This window comes from Lontra canadensis, unplaced genomic scaffold (assembly GCF_010015895.1).
Source record: "Lontra canadensis isolate GAN:19392208 unplaced genomic scaffold, GSC_riverotter_1.0 scaffold17, whole genome shotgun sequence".
NCBI lineage: Eukaryota > Metazoa > Chordata > Mammalia > Carnivora > Mustelidae > Lontra > Lontra canadensis.
This window is the reverse complement of record NW_022631011.1, coordinates 19,247,488-19,263,514: the sequence shown is the minus strand read 5'-3', so window position 1 is coordinate 19,263,514 and position 16,027 is coordinate 19,247,488. Positions and strand designations below refer to the sequence as shown.

The 16,027-nt window shown below is 42.3% G+C and overlaps 1 pseudogene; it reads left to right on the top strand.

Moving 5' to 3' along the window:
* Positions 1 to 679: 679 nt before the first annotated feature.
* LOC116868843 lies at positions 680 to 12,369 on the top strand (annotated as a pseudogene).
* Positions 12,370 to 16,027: the final 3,658 nt, after the last annotated feature.

Sequence of the window (16,027 nt, the reverse complement as noted above, 5' to 3'; positions counted from 1 at the left end):
TGTTGGAATAAACATTCCTTTATTCAATCCATATCTTTTCAGCGCCTACTATATGCAAGAACAAAAGAACAAAGGAACAACTCTTACAGCTAAATGATCTTTTTCTTATTTCTTCTCCAATCTAACACAAGGGCCTCCCGGCTAACTGAAAGGTCTCCATGGCTCTCCCTATTCTTAAACCCTCACGTCGGCCCTGGGAGCATCATCAATTCAGAAGAGGCCTTGAACGCTTTTCAGCTCCCCATGGAGGCACTCTCCCAAGCATCTAGAAGAGGGAGCAATTGATGGCAAATCAAACATAATTTTAGTTAATATGTTTCTTAGTCATCTCAGCTTAATTTTTGTCCTCCCCCCACATGGACCATTTTTCACACGACTTCCAATGGTAACAATTTCCCAGCCTCTTGAAACCCTCTGTGCTTAGCACCGTGGGACCTAATCAGGTTTTCTGAACAGCTCCATGCTGCGCTCTCAGCACTCTGGGACAGGGGAAGACAACTCTGAAATAAATCAGGGGGAAACAGGTTTTTCCTTCCCGATTCCCAAGCAGGTAGTTGGTTCTCAACAAGTTTGCTTCTGATGGAGCAGGTGGTCATAAAACCTCTGGGTCCCACTGAGAATCCCTGCCCCACCACGATGCATTCCAAGGCCCTGAGAGACTCCTGGGACAGCTGGGGACATGCGCCAGACAAAGGAGGGGCGGCTCGGGAGAGCAAGTCTCCACGCTGAATGCTGGCTGCGTAAGTCAGCGGCCAAGGAGAGAGATGTACGTAAGCAAACAGAACCTCACGGTGATGAAAGCGCTCCAGGTTTCCGATACCTGCTCTGATCTAGACTGTTTTCCAGTTGCGATGTCCTTCACCTTGGAAGAACTCTTTATTCTATTTGCCTAAAATATTCCCTAGTAAATTCCTCTCTCTTGTAGATGGTAACTTTTTTGTTGTTTTATTGTTGTTGTTGTTGTTGTTGTTGTTGTTGTTGTTTCCAGATCCTTCCTTTCTGTTTCCCCAGAGCTTCACACAACCACTTTTAGGAGATACCATAAGAAAAAACCACCAACAGAATTATTCAGTTTCGACAAATGCTGTCCGATTCTCAGACTGCCAACAACAAGATTCAGCTATCGCTACCTAGAAAAACAAACCTTATTAATAATCATATGATGCTGCTGATACATTCCCTACTTTCTACTTTGTAAATGAGTCTGCTGTTTTCATCAGTCATCCCTCAGGGTTGGCGAGAAGAGCACTGGAGCCCCAGGTAATATTTTTTTGGCAACCCCTCCCCAAAACAACAAAGCCAGTACCCCACTGCTCGCGCTTCTCCATTCCTCAGGTCGTCCCCATCTCTCTAATTGGTATTCATCCAACGCGGAACAGTAGCTATCAGTACTTGATGATTAACAGCCTTGTGAGACCTTGTGCTAGCAGCAAGAGTTGGCTCTTGTAGCCACCATTTAAAAGGGACGCTAGAATGTGAGAGTCTTGTTTCAAAGAGGTACAGATGGATGGCATTGTGTCTCCACTATCTGAACTGGTCATGGAAGCAAGAGATGTGCAGTGGAGGACAGCCACCGAAGTCCCTCTCCGACACTGCGATCCCTCTCAACGCTGCTCTATTGCTCTATACGAGGGAACTCATTGATCTTGATCTTGATTCTACATTGCCCCAACATAAATAAATTACTTGACTGTTCCATGTTGAGATACCCCTTTGTATTTCAAAGGGCCTTATGATCTTCATTCATTTTTCCCCACACTGATCTTTGTGCAGTCCAGCCCCTCTGACCCCCAGCAACCACAGACGAGCTCGGGACTCTGGACTCCTCACACTGAGCCAACTTCGTGGAGTCACGGAAAATTGGGGTCATGTGTAGGTATAGACTCTACCAGGGCATAACCCAGAGCTACAGACAGAATTCAGCTTCTATTCTGAACGACCCTAAAGATCCCTAGTTACAAAGAATTTCACATGTCAAGATTATGATCCCACCATATGGGGCTCTTTGCTTTGCATTGGAGTTGGCCACGGGATTTCAGAAAGATGTTTTGGGTCTCTTGGAACTACCAAGTCTGTCTGGAGTGCACCAGATTTTATAAGCCATGGAGCAAATGTAAATACTTTTGGATGCTGTTACACATTTTATAAATAATTCTGGCAGTGTTTTAATTCTCTAGGACTTCAGGGGTTTGTTATATTCCATTTTTCATTATTTGTTCATTTCCATGTGGCCTTATTTCTGCAAACACGGTTTCTTGAAAAACGGAATTAGGTCCAGATTTAGCAAATACAAAAGGATGATTTGTAACATTTCTCTCATAAACTGGATTCAAGCAAAGCCAAAATGAACTCATTTATACTTAGTGAAACATAATTGTCAATTTACACATAAAAGTTGAAGAGGAAATTGATATTTTAAATTTCGCCAGTCTCTACAGTCACTATCCTCTCAGGGTGACCAGGCCTTTCTCTCTCGGTCAGTTTTATGCCCATGATCCCAAAGGGGCTGTACACTTGACTAGGGGAAGCAATGACCAAGTGGCCCCAGTGACCAGTTACGCTCAATGGAACTATTTCTTCTTCAAGGGCTTCATACTCACCACTCTGAGTTGGTTCTGCAGAGTGACTCAAGGAGAAAAGAAATGGCTAATGTTAAGGGAAAAGTCCCGAGCTGTTCACACGAGGACGTCCCCCCACCTGAAGCCGTCTTCAAACAGGTGTCACCACGGCCTCACTCACTCACCTTCGGATCACTCAGCTGCCACCTTAAGGAGGATTTCCTCGACTACTTGTTTAAAACTGCAACCCCTGCACCCCCAGACCCCCTTCCCCCCTCTCCACCCGCTTGCTCTCCAGAGCCCATGTGCACACGCACACAGACACACACAGACACACGCCCCACCAGGATACAGGTGCCATGGGGAAAGAGATCTCATTTTTGTCTTTTTTTGTTTACTCCTGTGTCCCTCATTCCCAGAATAGCACATAGCACAAGAGAAACAATCAGTAAATATTTGCTGAATCAGCTAATGCCTGCAGTCCATAAACATGGCGCATACACACACTGTCAGCCGCCTCGTCAGGGTATGCTCGTGCTCCCACAGTCACGCCTGCCCTCGACTCTGCCTTACTGAGACAGAATGCTTGACATCCCCTTTAACCTGCTTTCATCTCTACAAAGGTTGGAGGGAGGAGAAAAGGCATCTCCTAAACGCTCCACTTTACTACAAGGAACCAGTCAAGCCTCTAAATGACGTGTCCGTGCCATTATGTCCCCAACAGGCTCACTCCTCGCCTCCTTCACTCTCCATTCTGAGCCCGCTCAGCTGCACAAGAGCACTGGGATTCTTCTAGCCCAATCCCCAAATTCAAGTGAACAAGTTTCCACGTCTCTCCCTCTCTCCTTTCCCTTCCTCCCTTCTCATTTCCCTTCCCTCGTCCTTCCCTCCCTCCTGCCCATCTTTCCTTCCTTTCCCTCTCTTCTCTCCCGGCCGGCCAGCGGGCCACATTTGCTGGGACTGAGGGCTCCTTTCATTTGCGAGTGGCCTTCTTAGTGGCTGTCCAGCCAGTTGCCGGGGCTTATCCATTAGATGCCGGGGTTCAGGGCTCAACCTACCATTGACAACTGGTAATTCCCCAGGGCCTGTCTCCAGCTCAGGTCTTGCCTCCAAATGTCACACTATGATTTCTACTCATTCGTTTATCTCCACTCAATGTTTCACAACCCCTCGGACTCTACACACCCAGAACCCAACTGCTCATTTCCATGTTCCCTCTCACTGAAAGGTATCACCGGCTGCCCAGTCGACTAAATTAAAAACTTTGGACATTCCCCTCACCCTCAAAATACTTCCATGTGACAGAGGTCACCAAACCAGAGTAGGAAGCAGAGGCTTTGGGGCAAAGCAAACCTGGGCTCAAATCTGGACTCTGTGTGACCCTGGGCAAATGATTTAAACTCTCTGAGCCTTAAATTTCTTAAATATAAAATGGAGACTTCTGTCATATAATAACAATGCCTATCTTTTTTTAAAAAAGATTTGATTTATCTATTTGAGGGACAGAGAGGTAGGGAGAGAGAGCACAAGGCAGTGGGGAAAGGGAGAAGCAGGCTCCTCGTTGAGCAGGGAGTCCTATGCGGGACTCGATCCCAGGACCATGGGATCACGACCTGAGCCGAAGGCAGACACTTCACTGGCTGAGCCACCCAGGTGCCCAACAATGCTTATCTTTAAGAATTGTCATAGGGCTCGTTCAATCATTCTACAGAAAGCAACGTGTCAGGTACTATGCCAGACACCACAGTTCAACAATGAACAAATTCGGTTGCCTACTCTCTGAACCACATGCTGTAGGAAACCATGAGTTAAGTATGTAAAACATCTTGTCCTAAATCTAACAGTGCCCAGAACACAGTAGGTGCTCAATAATTGGAAGCTATCTTCATTATTATCCCAGTCACTAAGATCTGTTAAATTTACACTATTGATATCTATCAAATCCATACCAACCTCTTCCTCCCCTTCCTCAGATCAGGCCCTTATTATTCTATGCCTGACTTATTTGTTGGAATTCCTCTCCTTCTGCCATAGACCAAATGTCTGTTCCCTCTCCACCACCCCCCCCCCAGAATTCCTATGTTGAAATGATGAGGGTGTAGTCCTCATGAATGGCATTAGTGCCCTTATAAAAGAGACCCCAGGGGGCTCCCTCAGCCCTTCCACCATGTAAGGACACAGCAAGAAGACAGTTGACTATGAACCAGGAAGCAGTCTCTCTCCAGATAAAAAAATATTCTGGCACCTTGATTTTGGCTTTCCAATCCCCAGAATGATGAGAAATAAATTTCTGTTGTTTACAAGACATCTAAACAATATTCCATTATAGGAGCTTGAACTGAGACATCTTCTACAAGGTTTCTTTACTACCATTCATTCGGCATTCTTTCAACAAATACTTAAGCTCCTACTTTGTGCTAACCAGATAAATAGTATTCCAGAATCTGACAACATAACAGTAAAAAAAAAAAAAAAAAAAAAAATAGTCCCACCTGCTCCAAAAAAATCCCTTCCTCATGGAATTTGCATGCTAGTGGGTCTTACCTCACTTTGGTTCATTCTCCCTAACGATGTCGCAAGGCTGTTCCCTGCTCTACACTCATTCTTCAGGCTGGAGCTGAAATGCCACACGCTCAGGAGAGCTTTTCCTCTCCTTACAGACTGGGTTGGGTGCCCAGGTCAGATGTTTTCACAGTGTCCTGCCTCTCTTCATTATGGTCCTCATAACTCTTGAAACTGCTTAAAGATGAAATTCAAACTCTTCACCAAGATTTGATAGATGGCTTTTACTGCTGGTGGATCCAACCGGTGTGTCCACACTTCCCCTGTGCCCCGTTCATCACCACAGCAGCTTTCCCTCAGTGCATGGCAGGCTCTCCGTTCTCTGGGCCTTTGCTCGGAACAGGAGCCAGCACTGCCTGAAATAGGTCAAACATGGTACCAGGCACTTTTAATATACTATCTCATTTAGCCTTCAAAACAACCTGTCTAGTCAGAAATTAAAAAAAAAAAAAAAAAGATTTTATTTATTTGAGAGAGAGAAAGAGCACAAGCCAGTAGAGGAGCAGAAGGAGAGAGAGAAACAGACTCACTGCTGAAAAGGGAACCTGATATGGGACACAATCTTAGGACCCTGGGATCATGACCTGAGCTAAAGAGAGACACCCAACCAAATGAGGCACCCAGTTGCCTGATATTTTTGTTTTCATGCCATGGGACAGAGACCCTGGCAGAAAGCAGCTTATACCTAAAGGAGATCTGATTCGTAATAGAAAAGAGAAGTAAAGCTGGTGTCAGGCTTGGCCTCACGAAGGTAACAGCAAGAACCTTGAGACCCACTTTTCCTTTTCCTACTTCCTACCCCTATTTTCCTTATATTTGCATTTCTGTGGGATTTGGGTGGCTATAGAAGTTCTAACCCTACATAATTCTAGGTTCAAGGCTTCCCAGAAAAAGAGAGAATGCAAACAAAAGTCTCAAAATTGAATCTTACCGGCTGTCATGTGCCTCATAGATGAACCACTGCCATTGGGAAGATGCGAGGCATTGAGTGGCCCAGGCCAAAGGCATACATATGTCTCCCCTGGAAGCCAGAGTGAGCTCTGTCCTACAAGGCTCAACTGAAGATGAGAGAAGGGTGGTTTCTCCAAAGCAAAATCCGCATACATTAATAATAAGAAAGAGAGATGAAGGAATAACTAACAAAAATAACTAATGTCCAATATGTAATCTGATCATAAATAATGTCCCCCCCTTTACAGTTCTGGCAACTAAGGCTCACAGAAGTTAAGGCATCTGGCAAAGATCACAGAAGCCAGTATGGTATGGTATGACCAGTGCTTCCTAACACCTCTCTGCTCCCTTTGTCTAGAAGGTTCTTAACCTATTTCCTCAACTGTCTAGCTCCAAAATGTGCTTTGAAATTCAGTTCAAGTGTGACTCTCTTTTGGAAACCTTCTCTCCTGCCCATGCTGATAAGCTGATACTCCACTGGGCAATCTCCCTACTGCCATAACTTTTTCTCTCTTCCTCCATAAGCCTTGACTGCTCATTTGTCTTCCAACAGAAAAATTTGGGAGCACATGGGTGGCTCAGTCAGTTAACTCTTTATCTCAGCTCAGGTCTTTGGCTTAGGGTCTTGATCCCAGGGTCATGAGTTCAAGCCCTGCCTTGGGCTCCATGCTGGGTGTGGAGCCTACTTTAAAAATAAAACAAAAAATGTAACTTATTCATCTGTAGACCCTAGTGCCTCAATAATTTTTTTGAGCAAACTGAGCTAACATGGTGCTTTAATGTCACAAAACCGTATGAGACAGATTATCTGCTCCATTCTATATATGGGAAAATCTGTGGCTTAGAGAACTGATGTGTATCTCCTCTGTTCATAGTATCTTGAGTGAGCCAGAGTGGGAACTAGGTCACCATGGGCTGGAGTTAACACTGGATTACTCGGGTAAAAGAGACTAAGAGTGAAGTGAGTTTGAATCCAGGTTTTAAAGAATGCTGGGAGTTAAGAGAGGAGCAAGACAGAAATACAGGATGCTTGGAAGCATGGGGACACAAGCCAAGCAAGGAGGAGTCTAAACAATTCCCACAAAACAGAAGAGCTGTCCGCATATCCAAGATTTACATTTACAGGCTGGTGGGTGGAATTGGTCTGAAAATGTTGCAGCCAGGACTCCAAGCTGAGACCCTCTCCCACTAAGTCAAATGCTGTTAACGTTGGTTTTCATGGTATAAAGCTCTTGGTCTCCTTAATCCATTGGGTTGCAGATGTCATTCCATCCAACATTTAATAATTTCCCTTGTGTAGCTCAAATCTGGAAGGTGATTAGGAATCAGGAATGTGTACTGAAATAATTTACCTCCACTTTTATGTTAGTAGGAAAAGGGCAAGGGAAGAAGAAAAGAATTGGGAGGTCTATGGCTTCAAATACCATGGCTAACAGGGGCACCTCAAGTTAAGGCCATCCACTGCTGCCTAGTCTTGCCAGGGACAGAGCCTCCTCATTCTGAAAGGGCAGCTGAAGACCTAGCTGCTCAGGTCAGGTGCAGTGTGCTTTCCAAGAAGGCACTGATGCAATGGGCAAGAAAACTGCCTTCCAGGAAGGGGAAACTGGAGAGAAATGACCCCGTGCCTCCTGAGAGAAGGTAAAAATGATTCAGGAGAGGTAAACATGAGTAAATGTGACACAATAACAATATTTGGGTCTACTAATAATGTGACTTAGAGGACTTTTTTATGATTCTTGTTTTGGGAGAACTATTTTAAAATCCTTCACTGGCCAAGGCAGACCTGGTACTGTTAGCTGGACCGATTAATTCTACAGCTGTTCTAATGTAAATAGCCAACAGGCATATTATTTCCACATTCCTAAAGGTTGGTGAATAGCAGTGGAATTAATTCTTGAGTACATATGAGAACATGCTCTCCTATTTATATCCCACCATGGTTTTTTGTTTGTTTTTTTTTTTTTCCTTAGAGATGACACATAAGCAAGAGTTTCCATTCACCATCCCTGATTTCTTACTAAGGCAACCGGATCCCTTCAAAAATTGGAACTAAAAGGTTTTAGAGTTTCTAGTATATGAATGCTACAAAAACTGAAATTCATCTAAACTGTGATCCTGGATTTGATTTAGATAAGCTCCTAATAATAACTATAACAAAGTATTTGTTAACATTTGGTTTTCCTCGTGGGGTTTACTTCTCAGAGTAGGTTTTCCATCCAAGTCTAACCCAACAGGGGGAAGGGGAGATATGTGTGTGTGTGTGTGTGTGTGTGTGTGTGTGTATATATATGTTAAGTATTACATTTCATTAGTTACTGTACTGTAGAATTGAACACTATTCAAATAGAAAGCACAGAAAAATATCACTGGAATCTTAGACCTTCAGAGAATATAAAAATGAATTAATAATGGCCCTTGCCCCCTGGAAGTTTATAAGCTAGCAAGAGGAGAAAACAGTAGGCTTACATTAGAGAGCTTCAAAGAAAATGCAGTGTGGATTCAAAGGAAAAGGATGGGTTGAGTGAGAGATAGGGACTGTTGCATTTGAGGTTCCTGAAACATGTTGGCAGGAATATATCAAGGCAATGAAGAGGAATAGAAATTCGTAGAGTGGCAGACATCTCAGAGGATAAGAAAGCGTGGATATTCCCACCCCATTGCCCTTGGTTCTGAACACTGATCTGTAAGGAACTGCATGATTTCACTTTTTCTGAAAAAACCAAATTGATTATTAATACTGCACCACCGATTTTTAAAATGTTTTTCTGTTTTAATCATCAGGGCTGTTGATCACCAATCAGTAAGCAAATTCTTGATGTTTATCTGGGCATAACAATCAAAAGAATCTGAATAAATCAAGCTAATTTAATGGCTAATGTGAACATGCCAGATCTTCTATTCATGATTCATTTTTTATTTGCCAGTTGACCCCACAGTTGCAGTCTTTGACAATGAATAAACAATGTGTACGGAGATCTCAAAATCAGAACTTGCCCCTCAGTCCATGCAAACATGGTATTATATAAGACCACTGCCTCAACTTCCTCAACAGACGATCCAGCAACCACCCCCTTGAGAATTATCTGGAGTGACTATTTATGAAGTTAAATCACTCAACATTCATCTTTCCTCTCCTACTAATATATCTTTCCTTTGGAAATGTGCAGAGAAAAAGCAAGCATAATATAATACACATGATAATAATCCAGCAGAACTAACTATAACCAAGGAAAGGGATTTCATGTAGTATAAGAGATAGAAGGACTTTACACTTGAACTCAGACATGCCCAAGTGATAACCTTCTCTAACTCTTCATGTTGCCCTGCCTGTAAAATGGGGCTAATTCAACTCACCTAGATAACCCACAGACATGATGGGAAGATTAATTATTCAGGGTTTACTGAGTGCTTTCAATATGAAAAGCACGATGTATGTCACAAACAGAGGGCTGTGGCTTCAGGGGAGACAATAAACAGCAGGCACAGATGAACTTTTAAAAAACAAAGGCCCTATTCTCATGTAAATACTCAATAATAAAAGCTATGGAAAGAAAGCCACAGGAAATATAAAATATAAACAGAATATTTTCCATGAGGAGTCAGCAGATTTTATCAAGTTAATAAATTATTACAATAGAGTATATAAAATCAAACTCATGCAGAATCAGACCAGAGAATACAACGCATGGCTGCTGGGATTATCTGGTGGGAAAGATCTCATTGATTTTTGTAGAGCATTGGATCTGGGAGATTTTTAAATTAGGCAAGGATGATGACCCAGTTTGGGTGGGAAAAGCTTAGAGGTTCCCAAGGAAGAATACAGCCCAAGAAGAAATCTCTAGAGGTAGTTATTTTTAACTTTTCAGACCTGCTTGACATGAAGAGAATTCTGAACACTGAATGCAAAAAGTAAACATTTTAAGAACTTTGGTATCATTTCTCATTGTTATGATCCTAGCAAATAATTTAAAAGAACAGGCAAAGTTTATTTACAATTAAGTAGGGATTTGAGGAAAATAAAACTGAGCTTGTTTTATATTTACCAGTATATGAGGAAACAAAGTTGGGTGAATTTTCTCTTGGACTGTGACTCGACTAAGAAATCCTTGTACAAAATAAAGATCATAAGCATCAAATACAAGACATATTAGAGGTAAGTGTACCAAACTTAAAAATCAGTGGAAACATTATAGGAGCACTAAGAACATTTTTTTAAATTCTTTTAAAATTTTTTAATGCCAGTTAGCTATTGCCAAAGCAATGGTGCATAACCACAACCATAAAAACTAGTGACATACAACAATAAGCACTCATTCTAACGTTCCTTTGAATCATGTGGTGTTGTTCCACTTCACAAATGACTCTGGGTCTGCTCCTCTTGTCTCTCATCCTCCTTGAACCAGCCAGCTTATGCTCACATCATGCTTCTAGACTCACAACTAAAAACTTCCATTCCATTAGCCAATGCAAGAGATACGGACCAGCTCAAAGTCAAGGAGTGGGGAGGTGCCCTCCATCCATGTCATGAGGATCCAGCAAGGATGTGAATGCCAGGAAGGGTGAAGAATGAGCCCAAGAATCCCAACCACAATTTGTTCCAAAATTACATATATTTAAAAAAAATAAATAAATAACTCTGGAAAAATGGCTGAGAGACAGAAATCAAGACGGACCTGAGATCCAGAAACAAAAGCTTTTAACAAAACCTTTGTTACAATAATGATGTTTTTAGGGCGCCTGGGTGGCTCAGTGGGTTAAGCCTCTGCCTTCGGCTCAGGTCATGATCCCAGAGTCCGGGGATCGAGCCCCACATCGGGCTCTCTGCCCGCCTCTCTGCCTACTTGTGATCTCTGTCAAATAAATAAATAAAATCTTAAAAAAAAATGATGTTTTTAATTTCCTTTCCATCTATGTGTATATTTTCATACTATGCATATACGTATTATATTATGCATATGATAATCTTAATGGCTGACAATCTATTCTTGCTGATAAAATCATCTAAGAAATTTTTCTTTTTAAAGAATTTTTAAATGGCCCTATAACATGGAGGGCTTAGCTCCTTTGGAAAGCATTCCCCACAGTGAAAAATTTTGACTCATTTCTGCATGACAAGTAAACTCCCAAAAGGCGTTCTACCAAGGGACCATCTCCAACCATAGACGTGAATTCCATTTCCATGAATTTAGGTAGAGCTTCAAACTCACCAAGAGTGAAGGCAGCAGCCCCAGAATTTCTATACCATCTTCGTCATCTCGATAAAATTTATAATGGAACCTCAGGAAAGGTAACTACTAAATATACTTTTGAATTCAACTACCCAGAGAACATTTTCTATCCGCAGTATCAACCGTCCTGGTGTGAGTTTCTCTTTCACCACCATGATTATTATTTTAAAAAGCTTCTTAAAACCTAACTTTAACCAACAGTGCGCCTGGTGGTCCCGCGGTTCTCTTATTTCAACAGTGTTTGGACAGAACAGAACCAGGGACGCCTCTTCTACCAACCTCCAACCACCCTCCAACCTTTTTTCCAGTCGCAACCCTCAGAACCATCTTCTTGGAAAACAGCCAACACCCTATTTTGAGCTCAGTTCCTGATTACGGATCAACGTGAGCCCCCAGATCCGTCAGAACTTTCCCACCCAGGTGGAGGCAGCAGGCAACCTCGGGGTCAGTGTGCCTCTGCGGGCCTCCTACGCCTACCTCTCTCTGGGCTTCTACTTCGACCCCAGCCACGTGGCTCCGGAGGTCATGGCCACTTCCGCGAACTGGCTGAGAAGCACGAGGGCGCCCAGCGTCTCTTGAAAATGCCAAACCAGCCGGTCGGCAGCGCCCTCTTCCAAGAGGTGTAGAACCTGTCCCAAGATGAGCGTGTAAAACACCGGACGCCGTGCAAGCCACGCTGGCTCTGGACAAGAACCTGAACCAGGCTCGTGTGCGTGCGCATGCCCTGGGTTCTGCCTGCGTGCACACGCACCTCTCCCCCGCCCCACACCCCCTTACCCCGGGGACTGCCAGGAGAGCCACTTCCTGGATGAGGAGGTGAAACTTATCCAGGACCTGGGTGACCACCTGACTCACTTCTGCAGGCTGGCCATCCCCAGGCTGGGCTGCGCGAGGAGCTCTTGGAAAGGCTTACCCTCAAGCATGTCTACGACCCTCGAGCCCCGAAGCCTTTGAGGGGCCCCTCTGCCATCCCCTTGTTGCCCGGCCTTGTGCCTGAGCCTCTCCCTGCAGCCACTACGCAGCTTTTTAACCACCCTGGAAACAATACTTTTTGCAGCAAAAATCAATAAAAATATATGTGTGTGTGTTTGTATACACATACATATATATATACATATATATCTATACATGTACATTTAAATTTTACACATAGGCAAAACTTGAACCAATCAGATAGAAATACTGATAATGTTCTGTGTTGGTAAAGAATTAAGCAGTATTGGGGCGCCTGGGTAGCTGAGTAGGTTAAGTGTCTGCCTTCAGCTCAGGTCATAATCCTAGGGTCCTGGAATAGAGCCCTACATCAGGGTCCCTGCTGTGCTGGGAGCCTCCTTCTCCCTCTCCCTCTGCCTGGTGCTCCCCCTGCTTATTCTCTTTGTCTAATGAATTAATTAATTAATTTTTAAAAAAGAATTAAAGAGTATTTACACTGTTTACTGGGAAGTAAATTTAGACAAATTTTTGGAAAGCTGTCCGTGTGTATCTGAGAGTTAACTGATCTGTGAGACTGTCATACCCTTTGATCCCATAAGCCCTCTTCTAGGAATTTATCTAAAGTAACTAAGTATAAAAAGGAGTATACATAAATTTTCATTGTTCTGGTATTTATAATAATAAAAAAGTAGAATCTATTTAGATTCTCATTAATGGAAAATTTGTTCAATACCATGGAATATAGATAACTATGAAAAAGAAGCAACACTGATCATGTAAAAACACCCAAGATACATTATTTTTTTATATATTTTATTTATTTATTTGACAGAGATAGATCACAAGTATGCAGAGAGGCGGGCAGAGAGAGAGGGGGAGAAGCAGGCTCCCTGCTGAGCAGAGAGCCTGATGCGGGGCTCAATCCCAGGACCCTGAGATCATGACCCGAGCCGAAGGCAGAGGCTTAACCCTCTGAGCCACCAAGGTGCCCCCCCAAGATACATTATTGACAGAAAGACATTACGTTAAAGACCAGAATATTGTGTATAATATGTAATATATTTGTGTGTGTGTGTGTATATATATCTGTATATAAATATATACATACATATACATAAATATATACAGATATATACATATGGAAATTCCATAGTGCTTCTATATGTAAGAGGAGCTATATACTAACTAAAACTGTTAACAATGATTATCTCTGGGAAGAAAGGGTTTTCTGGTAGAATGAGGAGATGGTTACTTTTGTTTTTCCTTCTTACATTCCTACAATTTTTGATTTATAAAGAATATGTATTACTTTCACTTTCTTTTTTTTCCATGTATCAATTAATTTTTTTTAGATGAGTACTTTATTTTTAATTTTATTTTTTATAAACATATAATATATTTTTCCCCCAGGGGTACAAGTCTGTGAATCGCCAGGTTTACACACTTCACCGCACTCACCATAGCACATACCCTCCCCAATGTCCATAATAACCCCACCCCCCAACCCCCCTCCCCCCAGCAACCCTCAGTTTGTTTTGTGAGATTAAGAGTCACTTATGGTTTATCTCCCTCCCAATCCCATCTTGCTTCATTTACTCTTCTCCTACCCCCTTAACCCCCATGCTGCATCTCCTCTCCCTCATATCAGGGAGATCATATGATAGTTGTCTTTCTCCGATTGACTTATTTCGCTAAGCATGATACCCTCTAGTTCCATTGACGTCGTCGCAAATGACAAGATTTCATTTCTTTTGATGGCTGCATAGTATTCCATTGTGTATATATACCACATCTTCTTTATCCATTCGTCTGTTGATGGACATCTAGGTTCTTTCCATAGTTTGGCTATTGTAGACATTGCTGCTATAAACATTCGGGTGCACGTGCTCCTTCGGATCACTACGTTTGTATCTTTAGGGTAAATACCCAGCGGTGCAATTGCTGGGTCATAGGGTAGTTCTATTTTCAACATTTTGAGGAACCTCCATGCTGTTTTCCAGAGTGGTTGCACCAGCTTGCTTCCCACCAACAGTGTAGGAGGGTTCCCCTTTCTCTACATCCTCGCCAGCGTCTGTCATTTCCTGACTTGTTAATTTTAGCCATTCTGACTGGTGTGAGGTAATATCTCATTGTGGTTTTGATTTGTATGTCCCTGAGGCCAAGTGATGTGGAGCACTTTTTCATGTGTCTGTTGGCCATCTGGATGTCTTCTTTGCAGAAATGTCTGTTCATGTCTTCTGCCCATTTCTTGATTGGATTATTTGTTCTTTGGGTGTTGAGTTTGCTAAGGTCTTTATAGATTTTGGACACTAGCCCTTTATCTGATATGTCGTTTGCAAATATCTTCTCCCATTCTGTCAGTTGTCTTTTGGTTTTGGTAACTGTTTCCTTTGCTGTGCAAAAGCTTTCAATCTTGCTGAAATCCCAATAGTTCATTTTTGCCCTTGCTTCCCTTGCCTTTGGCGATGTTCCTAGGAAGATGTTGCTGCGGCTGAGGTCGAAGAGGTTGCTGCCTGTGTTCTCCTCAAGGATTTGGATGGATTCCTTTCTCACATGAGGTCCTTCATCCATTTTGAGTCTATTTTCGTGTGTGGTGTAAGGAAATGATCCAATTTCATTTTTCTGCATGTGGCCGTCCAATTTTCCCAACACCATTTATTGAAGAGGCTGTCTTTTTTCCATTGGACATTCTTTCCTGCTTTGTCGAAGATTAGTTGACCATAGAGTTGAGGGTCTATTTCTGGGCTCTCTATTCTGTTCCATTGATCTATGTGTCTGTTTTTGTGCCAGTACCATGCTGTCTTGATGAGGACAGCTTTGTAATAGAGCTTGAAGTCCGGAATTGTGATGTCACCAACTTTGGCTTTCTTTTTCAATATTCCTCTGGCTATTCGAGGTCTTTTCTGGTTCCATATAAATTTTAGGATTATTTGTTCCATTTCTTTGAAAAAAATGGATGGTACTTTGATAGGAATTGCATTAAATGTGTAGATTGCTTTAGGTAGCATAGACATTTTCACAATATTTATTCTTCCAATCCAGGAGCATGGAACATTTTTCCATTTCTTTGTGTCTTCCTCAGTTTCTTTCATGAGTACTTTATAGTTTTCTGTGTATAGATTCTTAGTCTCTTTGGTTAGGTTTATTCCTAGGTATCTTATCGTTTTGGGTGCAATTGTAAATGGGATTGACTCCTTAATTTCTCTTTCTTCTGTCTTTCTTTGAAAGAATTAATAAGATTGATTTGGTTTCTTCAAAGAAATGCAACTGATTTCCGTGCATTGATTTTATATCCTCACACTTTACTGAATTCCTGTACCAGTTCTAGCAGTTTTGGAGTGGAGTCTTTTGGGTTTTCCACATATAGTATCATATCATCTGCGAAGAGTGATAGTTTGACTTCTTCTTTGCCGATTTGGATGCCTTTAATTTCTTTTTGTTGTCTGATTGCTGAGGCTAGGACTTCTAGTACTATGTTGAATAGCAGTGGTGATAACGGACATCCCTGCCGTGTTCCTGACCTTAGCAGAAATGCTTTCAGTTTTTCTCCATTGAGAATGATATTTGCAATGGGTTTTTCATAGATGGCTTTGATAATATTGAGGTATGTGCCCTCTATGCCTACACTTTGAAGAGTTTTGATCAGGAAGGGATGCTGTACTTTGTCAAATGGTTTTTCAGCATCTATGGAGAGTATCATATGGTTCTTGTTCTTTCTTTTATTAATGTGTTGTATCACATGGATTGATTTGCGGATGTTGAACCAACCTTGCAGCCCTGGAATAAATCCCACTT